Source organism: Hibiscus syriacus, unplaced genomic scaffold (genome assembly GCF_006381635.1).
Source record: "Hibiscus syriacus cultivar Baekdansim isolate YM2019G1 unplaced genomic scaffold, ASM638163v2 tig00113725_pilon, whole genome shotgun sequence".
NCBI lineage: Eukaryota > Viridiplantae > Streptophyta > Magnoliopsida > Malvales > Malvaceae > Hibiscus > Hibiscus syriacus.
The window spans coordinates 10,496,167-10,506,836 of NW_024063471.1; positions in this window are offsets into that span (position 1 = coordinate 10,496,167).

Consider the following 10,670-nt stretch of genomic DNA (forward strand, 5'->3'; position numbering starts at 1 on the left):
GCTAGAATACTTCAGATTTTTACTACATTATTTTTCGTATCCACAATAATCGATACAATATTTAACAAAGTTTCACGACACCCGATTATCACTACTCTCTTATCCTCTTTAGCCTGTAAACTACCCTTCTTAATTTCAAAAATTCAGACTAACACCATATTCTAGCAATCCATTTATCCAAGGATCAATCGAACTCTTGTAATAACAACTTTATCATGTCGACTAACTTAACAGACGAAGAATCTCATACACATCTTCAATAGCGAATAGTATTTATCAGATAAAACAAAGTTACCTATATAAGCAGAAAGATTCACTAACATACAAGAAAAGTTTGCTTGAGATATGAAGCGCTCTAACTCTCTTCTAACCGGGTGATCATATCACTACCTAGGTAGGTAAAAGATCTATCAAAGTTGTAGAGACTTGAGATGCAAAAAGATCTACCAGAGATGGAGTATCTACGTAGGTATTATCTATCGAGTCAGAGAATCTAGTTACTTGACTCGCCCTCGGGAAAGTTGGCAACCACGTCTAGTGCTAATATCAGAGAATTTTGAAACTCACAACATATAGGTAAGTGTTAAGAATAAATTTGGCACTTGGAGTCTAACACACAGTTAAACTCGTAAAACCTTGATGACATGACCTTTATAACTCATTTTGTAAAACATTTCAAAATCGTAATTTTATTTTGGGCTCATCCACTGTCTGAGGTTAAAAACCAAAAGCTCTTATATCAACCAAATGTACCCCCTATACTCAGCCTATGCATTACGACTAGATCTAGTGAATTACATTAAAATTTTCTAAAACATTTTCAAAACCCCTTTTTAAAATCATATGTAACCAAACACCTTTAACAACATAATTAAAAATAATAAAGTCAAACCGAGTATGAAAACATAAATCATCATTCATGAGTATAGAATACCAAATAACCAGTTTCATACAAAGTCATACATCAGTAGTAAAACAAAATATGTCATAAAACAAGTATAACAAAATATAGACACATGTTACCCATAATAAAGACAATATGGAAACATTACAACAAAATAAACGGTATTGAATGTGTCGATCCTCTATATGCCTAGATCAAGAATGCTTATCAAAAAGTGTTTTAAAGGGGAAAGTTGGGGGAGTGAGCTAGGGAGCTTAGTGTGTTCCAATAAGTGTAGAAGAAAAACATACGGATAAGTTTCAAAACTGATTTAGTATCAAAGTATGCAACCAACAGTAAGGTTTTTAGTAAAGATTATCTAGTTACCCTCCAACCGTACACCATATGCATTTCTCCAGAAATACATCTATAAGGACTTACCATAAACCCATTAGATCTAGTGATACGTGCATGACCAGAATCAAGCTTCATTCATCTATGAAAGCATCCATAAAAACAATGGGAGTTATCATTACCTTATTCTTTAATTATTCAAATATTGTTTGTATTATTTATGACAAATATAGTTATGATATAGCTTGATATAGTCAAGCCTTAATCATACATATTCATTTATATAAAATAATTTAGTTATGAATGTTGTTGTATGATCCACATCTTTATGATTGATACACAATGTTATAAGTATGTTAGATTAATCTTGCATCCATTTAATCATGATTCATTATATTCATGAAATGGCAGCATGCTTAATCATTCATTTGTTAGCTCATATGCATTCATTTTAGCTCCTAGGTCTTATACATTAGCTCACACATATTATATGATGATATATTTAGCTCATGACATGCAACATGCATGAAAACAAGGTATTTAGCTCATATAAGCTCAATGTCATTGAATTACCTTGTTTTCTTGCACAAATAGGTACATTGGAGCATGACAAACGTTGGGGCAGCTTGGTGGAGCATTTGGAAGTCATATACAGCTCAAAAATAGCTCATAAAAAACATGGTAGCTCGTAGAACACTAAGGAAAGCTCAACTCAGCTGGAGGAGCTCAATGCCAGCTAATCTCAGCTAGTTGGACTATTTGAAGCTAAGTTGCTAAAGGTGACATCAAGTGTAGCTGAATAAGATGCTATGAAGATTGAAAGGTCTCGGCTACGAAGCTCATTCACAACCAGCCCCTTGCTTGCTAGCTAGCTACACTCAAGCAAGCTTGGAGGAAGAACCATGCATGCCCAAGATAATGCACATGACCAGCCTTCATCCTATGCACAAGGTTGCACCACAAGATTCCCTAGAACTCCAATGTACGTGTCATATGACCATCAACCATGTGACTTTCTTGTGGTCTCTTTTAGGCACCAAGAGGAAATGATACATCACCATTCAGCCAAACACTCCCTCCTCTTCAATTTGGCGCCAAGATGAATAGCAAAGGCGACCATTCGGCCAAGGATTATTACCCTTCATTTAGGACCGAACCATCATCTCTTTTAGCATTAAAGATATGTCATTTTAAAGAGACACAAGGCCTGCCCGAAACCCCTTGTAACCTTTCGGACATGCCCCTCCAAAACCTATAAATAGGCTGTCATAATTCATTTGTAAACAGACATTTTTCAACAATTAAAAGTGAGATATTTCTCTTTTCTTAAGTCCTTGTGACTTTTATCGACTTATCAAGTAATTTATTACTTGTGGCGTCAACCCCTTTCCCTTGATACTTGTGGTTCCTATCTCTATATAGATAGTGGGTCCAAGTCCTTGTTACCACCCCTTAGAAAGGATTTTTAAGGCATGCTAGGTCTTTGCTCTCTATAGCATTGGTTTTTCCTTGGTCATTTCTAAGATACTATCCTCTTCAACCTTCTATTGTTTCATCAACCATATCATACCCATATCAATCATCTTCCGCTATCATCTTTTATTTCTTAAATAGCCTACCATTTCACCTTTTACATCTACCACCAAACCCTCTATTTGAGCCATTCACTTATGCAGGTTGTTTTTCTTCATTCCTAGATCCACAATCAATTAAAAAGGTAGAATTACCTTACATCAAACGGTAATCAGAGCTTTGGTGGAAGAAGTAACGTGCAACAATAATAAAAACAAGAAGAAATCGAAGAAAAGGAATAAGAAAATTAGCAAAGAAATCGAAGCACTCAAAAGAAGAAAAATTCAAGCACTCAAAAAGAAGAAAAAAAAAAGAAAAGAAAGAAAAGTTGAAGCACTCATCAACAAGTCTCATAACCAAGCCATTCAAGTAAGCCTTTAAATTGATTGTGGTGATAGAAGAATATGAAGTGACTTTGTGTAAGTAACCCTTTTATTCTCTTCTTTCTATTTCTAAGCCACCCTTTTCATTATATTTTGCTTTCCATTCCTACTAACCCTTTTGTAGCCAATGCACAACAAGTAAAATTTACTTGATACAGTTTTGAGTGAAGTCATTTAGAACTTGAGATAAAGAGAATTGAGAGGAAAGAGGCTTGAGCATGTGAGATCAGAAGAGGACTAGTAAAAGCCTTAAAAGTCCTAGAGTGCAAACACAGGTGGATTGACTGACATTCAAGTTTACTTGGAGTGAACTCGTGAGGCTTTGTGAGAGCATTATTGGTAAGCTCCTATACACATTTCATTTTTCCTTATTTGCAAACATGTCTCTTCCATCCAACATCTTTGTAGTCAAAAGGACTTTGAACATTCAAAATCAAGAAGATGAACAAAGAGAGAATATCTTCCATACAAAATGTCACGTGGGAGATAAGGTTTGTGTGGTGATCATTGATGGAGGAAGTTGTAAAAATGTAGCAAGTACTCACATGGTGGAAAAATTGGGCCTAAAGATATCTAAACATCCTCATCCCTACAAAATTCAGTGGCTCAATAATGTGGGGGAAACCAAGGTAACCAAACAAGTTATTGTCCCTTTTTCAATTGGAAGATACAATGATGAAGTTCTTTGTGACGTGGTGCCCATTAGTGCAAGCCACATTATATTAAGACGTCATTGGTAATTTGATAAGAAAGCTACTCATGATGGATTCTCCAATAAGTATTCCTTCCAACATCAAGGAAAGAAAATCATATTGGCACCTATGCTTCCAAGTCAAGTCCATGATTGCCAACTTACTCTTAAGTCACGTATAGAGGAGTGAGAGAAAACTAAAGCCATAAAGAAAGATAAAAGAGAAGTCTTGCAAGAGCAACAAGTAGAACGAGCGGAAAATCATATTGATATGAGAAACATTGGAGTTGATGGGTGTAGAAAAGAGCAGTATTCACCTAACAATTCTTTTCCTCCAATTATTTCTTTTGCTTTGCAGGATAATCCAAGAGACATGTCACTTCAAGTTAAAGATTCAAGAAACATGTCTTTTGAGGAACCAATAGTCATGACCTTTGGTGATCCACACGACATGTCTTTTGAAGATCCAACAGTTATGTACCTTGACGTTCTAAAGGATATACCACTTGAAGTGACAAGGAATGGGATCATTGATAATCCAAGTACATTGCACATATTGAAGGGAATTCAACAACCAATGGAGATTTCCATCATTAAGCAACCAATGCCCATTAAACATCCTCCCTGGTTTGCTAATTCTATTATTTTGTTATTAGTTTTTCATTTTATAACTTTGATTCATTTTGCAGCAATTTGATTAGTATAAGTGGTGTTATCCAATCAATCTAAGAAGGGAAGATCGTTTGTCATTTTGAGTTTAATTGGTACATCAAATTCAGCCACTATGATGGTGTGAAGCTTGCCTCTTCCACCTTGTTAAAAGTCATTACTCGGATGGACACAAAGATTGAAAGAGTTGACCTTATCTACCTACCTGAAGGAGATCAAACATCAAATTTATTCACCAACAATCATGAGGATTCAAAAAGAGAAAGTGAAGAAATACGATGCTTCGAAGAGATACAATCCTTGGAATATACAATGCCACCTTTGGAGGAAACTACACCAATGTTGGAACAACAGACACACCTCTTTCCAAACATACAAGATGATTCAAAGCAACATGAGAAGAAATCTCAAAAGGTATGTTACTTGTCCATAGAAACTTTGATGTAGGAAATCATTAAAGAAGAGTTGTCTTTAAAAGAAATAATTCTTGAAGAATGTTATTCTAAAAAGGTATATATTTGTAATAGTTATTCCAAAGAAAGGCCTTTATTAGAATACTTTCCCAAAAGGATGTTTTTTAAAGATAATTATTCACAAAAGAGGACAAGACAATTGGACTCATACATTTTCAAAGAAGCACAACTTGTCAAGGAGAAAGGTGCAATGAATCAAATTGAAGGACTAATCAATGAGGATGAATTTGTTCATTGTATAATTCACATCCCGGCACAAGTCTTCGATTTGAGGATAAATCGCCTTCAAGAAGGGGGGATGATACGTGCATGACCATAATCAAGCTTCATTCATCTATGAAAGCATCCATAAAAACAAAGGGAGTTATCATTACCTTATTCTTTTATTATTCATATATTGTTTGCATTATGTATGACAAATATATTTATGATATAGCTTGATATAGTCAAGCCTTAATCATACATATTCATTTATATGAAATAACTTAGTTATGAATGTTGTTGTATGATCCACATCTTTATGATTGATACAAAATGTTATAAGTATGTTAGATTAATCTTGCATCCATTTAAGCATGATTCATTACATTCATGAAATGGCAGCATGCTTAATCATTCATTTGTTAGTTCATATGCATTCATTATAGCTCCTAGGTCTTATACATTAGCTCACACATATTATATGATGATATATTTAGCTCATGACATGCAATCATAGCTCACACTACCATAATCATGCACGACAACAAGGTATTTAGCTCATATAAGCTCAATGCCATTGAATTACCTTGTTTTTTTTGCACATATAGGTACATTGGAGCATGACAAACGTTGGGGCAGCTTGGTGGAGCATTTGGAAGTCATATGCAGCTCACAAAGAACATGGCAACTCGTGGAACACTAAGGAAAGCTCAACTTAGCTGGAGGAGCTCAAGGCCAGCTAATCTCAGCTAGTTGAACTATTTGAAGCTAAGTTTCTAAAGGTGACATCAAGTGTAGCTGAATATAGCTGAACAAGATGATATTATGATTGGAAGGTCTCGTCTACGAAGCTCATTCATAACCAGCCCCTTGCTTGCTAGCTAGCTACACTCAAGCAAGCTTGGAGGAAGAACCATGCACGCCCAAGATGATGCACATGACCAGCCTTCATCCTATGCACAAGGCTGAACCACAAGATTCCCTAGAACACCATGTGTGTGCCATATGACCAGCAACCATGTGCCTTGCATGTGGTCTCTTTTACGTGCCAAGAGAAAATGATACATCACCATTTGGCTAAGCACTCCCTCATCTTGAATTTGGCGCCAAGATGAATAGTAAAGGGGACCATTCGGCCAAGGATTATTACCCTTCATTTATGATCGAACCATCATCTCTTTTAGAATTAAAAATATGTCATTTTGAAGAGACACAAGGCCTAGCTGAAACCCCTTATAACCATTCGACCATGCCCCTCAAAAACCTATAAATAGGCTGTGATAATTCATTTGTAAACAAATCTTTTTCATTAATTAAAAGTGAGATATTTCTTTTTGCTTAAGTCCTTGTGACTTTTATCGACTTATCAAGTAATTTATTACTTGTGGTGTCAACCCCTTTCCTTTGATACTTGTGGTTCCTATCTCTATATAGATAGTGGGTCCAAGTCCTTGTTACCACCCCTTAGAAAGGATTTGTAAGGCTAGGTCTTTTCTCTCTATAGCATTGGTTCTTCCTTGGTCATTTCTAAGATATTATCCTCTTCAACCTTCCATTGTTTCATCAACCATACCATAGCCATATCAATCATCTTCCGCTACCATTTTTTATTTCTTAAATAGCCTATCATTTCACCTTTTACATCTACCACCAAACCCTCTATTTGAGACATTCACTTATGTAGGTTATTTTGCTTCCTTCCTAGATCCACAATCAATTGAAAAGGTAAAATTACCTTACATCATCTAGGAGCTAACATAGTGGAACGTCCAAAAGGACTTACCCTAGACGAAGCGTAAGATCCACCTAAAGGGAGTGTCCTCAGGTCCGTAAGGACTTACTAAATGCACAAAGCAAAGGAGCCACCGTAAGGGAGTACCTTAGGGTTTATAAGGTCTTACAACTAGGCCCATTAGGCCTAGGAGCCCACCCAAGGGTTGCCTTAGGTCCATAAGGATTTACTAACCTAATCGGGGTTGAACCTACAAAACTTTATATCACATCCCATAAGTACCATAGTAAAATAGTTTTAGACAGTTTCAATAAAATCAATAGATCATAAATCAAGCATAACTATTTTTCAGTAAATATCGGAAACTAGATAACATGTATCAATCAAACAAAAGATTTAAAATCAATAAAATAGAAGTTAGACATTCAAGAAATCAGTAATACAAAATCAGGTTTACCGATAAGATAAATGATTCAGTATTTGAATCAGATCAAACAATAATATTTCAAATTAGATAATACAATCATGTGCACATGAGAATTTAAACAACTATTTAAATTATTATGTAACACATAAGGAACACACCTCACAAAATAGGTTGGTTCGGGAGATATACCGGGTACTGGTCTCGTTACGCTCTATGACGATACACGATTCCAAATCAGATTAGAACATAATTACTATCAGAGTAATATTATAAATGGAGTATTAATAAGGTTATCAGACCTTACGTGTAATTATGGGCACACGTGGACGACCGGATCGAGAGGAACAACTTTGGTTTTGAGCTTTCAATCTTTCTCTCACGACCCCATATCATCACTACTTCGAATTTGAATCCAAATAAATTTCCCTTTCAATCAAAATAATTATTACATCTAATTTAATAATTCGGGAACCCAACCGGTAAAATTGAAAAACTTGTGAAACCACTAAAATATTAATATATTAAAATAAAGAACTAAATTGATCTTATTGAAACTATTAAGTCATATTCATAACTATATGGAAATGAAAAGACAAGTTTAAGCTCTCAACAAACTTGGATGACTCACAATGTATTTTTCCCCTTCTCACTCATTTTATCACAAATTCTCGTTTCCACTTTCGCCTGTACCATTTCTACATTTCATGCTTCATCATTCACGCATCACCTTTTCCACTTTATTTTTTTTTTTACTTTCAACACTCTCCACGCAAGTGCTCTGTAAATGGACAAGAAAGCTTCGACGGCCGATAGTCAAACGCCGGTGACCACCGTATACACCGATCGAAGCGTCTTGGTCTCCTCTCCATGAATCCGACCTTCGGTCGTCGAGAAACATCATGAATGATCATAGATCTACCTAAAACCGTTCGGTTTTCTCAAAACAAAAATACGTCGGTTTGTCTCCGATGACCTTCCTTCCACGATATGTTATTCCTCGCTACCAGTCCAACCTTCCTACTGCAGGGATCTTTCAAACGCCGTCGGGATCATCAGAAATCGAACGACTTACTGCTGTCAGCCTTACTATTTCTCTCCCTATTTTATCTACTGTTACATGGTTGTCGTTTCTTGTTTCTTTGGTTATAGGAGTTGATCGTTTCTGCCTCCACCGTCCATTGTTGTTGTCTTCGCCGATCGAGGGCGTAACTATTGTTGATAGGGCCTGGAATCGCTTGCTACAGCTGCCGGTTGGAGTGGAGACCATCAAGATATGTGGTTGTCGGATGATTTTTAACCGATAAAGGATTCGGTGTTAGTCAATTCTACTGTTACGATGGATTGGCCATTTCACGTTTTGGGTGCGGTTAAAGGGATTTTAGATTAAGGTTATGTGGGTTTCGGTTTACTGCTCCGACATCGAGCTGATTCTTCCTACTTGGTCGTTCTTTCCAACACCCACTTAAAAACCAAGCCTAACACTGTACACCAAAATGTCTTTCCAGATTAGAATAACGTGCATAAATAAAGTTCATTTTAAAACAACATTTGTACTTTCACTGCATTCGCTCCCAAATTTTATAATAACCAAGGAAGGACAAATTAAACTCAACGTCGCCGAATCATATTTAGATTGTTACTTAAAACTCTATACTTAAACAAAAAGGAAACTAGCTCCATGTTAGGATTCTATGACCGTTGGCTTACAACATTAGTCCATGTAGAGATGTGAGCTGGCTCCTCATCTCAATAAATTTTATCTTGATATTAAATGCAGCACATATACCCGTGCATTATTGCATTATAACTGTTAGCCTAGTCATTCTTTAGTGTTGGTTCCATATTGTTTTCACCTTTGTTGTGTTCTCTGTTGCATTATAACTTTTGTGGTGACCCCTCCTTCCACCCCTTCTCCCACCAAAATAGATAAAACTGGTTTCAATCGTAGAAGCGCTAAGGCGCTGTGCCCGGTGCATAAAGCTCGTAGTTTTGTTCATCGCCACCACCATAACAATACTCTATCCATGTGCTATCATCGTCATTCTTCTACAAAAATACACACCCTTCAGACATTATCTTTTTGTTGTTCCCATTAATTTTTTTCTCTCCTTGTCTGCCACACTCACAATTGCCCGATGTTTGTCAGCCCTAACTTTCAATCGTTCATCAAATATCTAATTTTAAAAATCCACCCAATAACTTATGTGGGGTGCGATTAAGTCTAGTGGTTGTAAGGCCTTGATGATGTTTGTAAGGAGTTGATGAAGGAGTAAAACTATTATTATATATCATGTCACATCATCACTTTTGTTAAGTCAATGATGAAACCTAATGAAATATGATTAAGAAAGAAAAAAATGCAACGTTAGTTATGATTTTAAGGAAAATAATAGTTTAATGACCAAAACAAAAATATGATAAATAGATTGATGACTAAATATGTAATTTACCTTGTAAATATCTTATTTTCTAAAGTGCAAATTTTCTTTTCATGTTATGTAAACACCAAACCCCAAATCAGACGGACAAACCCTCAAGACTTAAAAAAAAATATGCGAAAGTATAACACTAATAAGGCTACTAAGGGAGGCACCAAATCAAAGTGCAAACATACAAAAGAAAATATAAAGGAAATACTTTTATTATTCTAAAGAGAATGAAAGAAATGAGATGATTATAAATGAGGTAAAGAAAACCTTTATATATAGTTGAGTGAGACTCTACAAAGTATGAACTAGATTGATTTATATCAACGATTAAGATAAATGCATATTCACACAAATCTTCCAAACTAGAGAAATAATACCCAATCCTTATCGAATTATTTCAATTAGCATATTACTACGAGATAAAAGATTACACTAATCATGAAAAGAATCTTCCATAATATTCCTTGATAAAATGTTTCTTGCCTTTTTACAAAGGCTAATGTGATTGAGCCTTATAGTATTCTTCAAGCATATCCATACAGAATTTTGTCGGATATTGGCGCGCATGGCTCGATCTCATTCCCACGGATCGTGACATTGAGAACCTTGAATGTCTAAACTAAAGTGTGTTAAGTTATTTTAGAATATTAAAAGATCAGTATTTGAACTAGGCATATTCATTCCTATTAGTACGTAAAAATACTCTTAGCTGATAAATGAATTGTGAATTTTTGCTGTTAAGTTGGTGCTTACAGAATTTTTGTTTTCAAGTTAGTAGGTGAACTTAATTTCATCATTGTTTTGGTATTTTTATCACAATACTATTTTTAATAATATGAAATTATAAAATTATGTC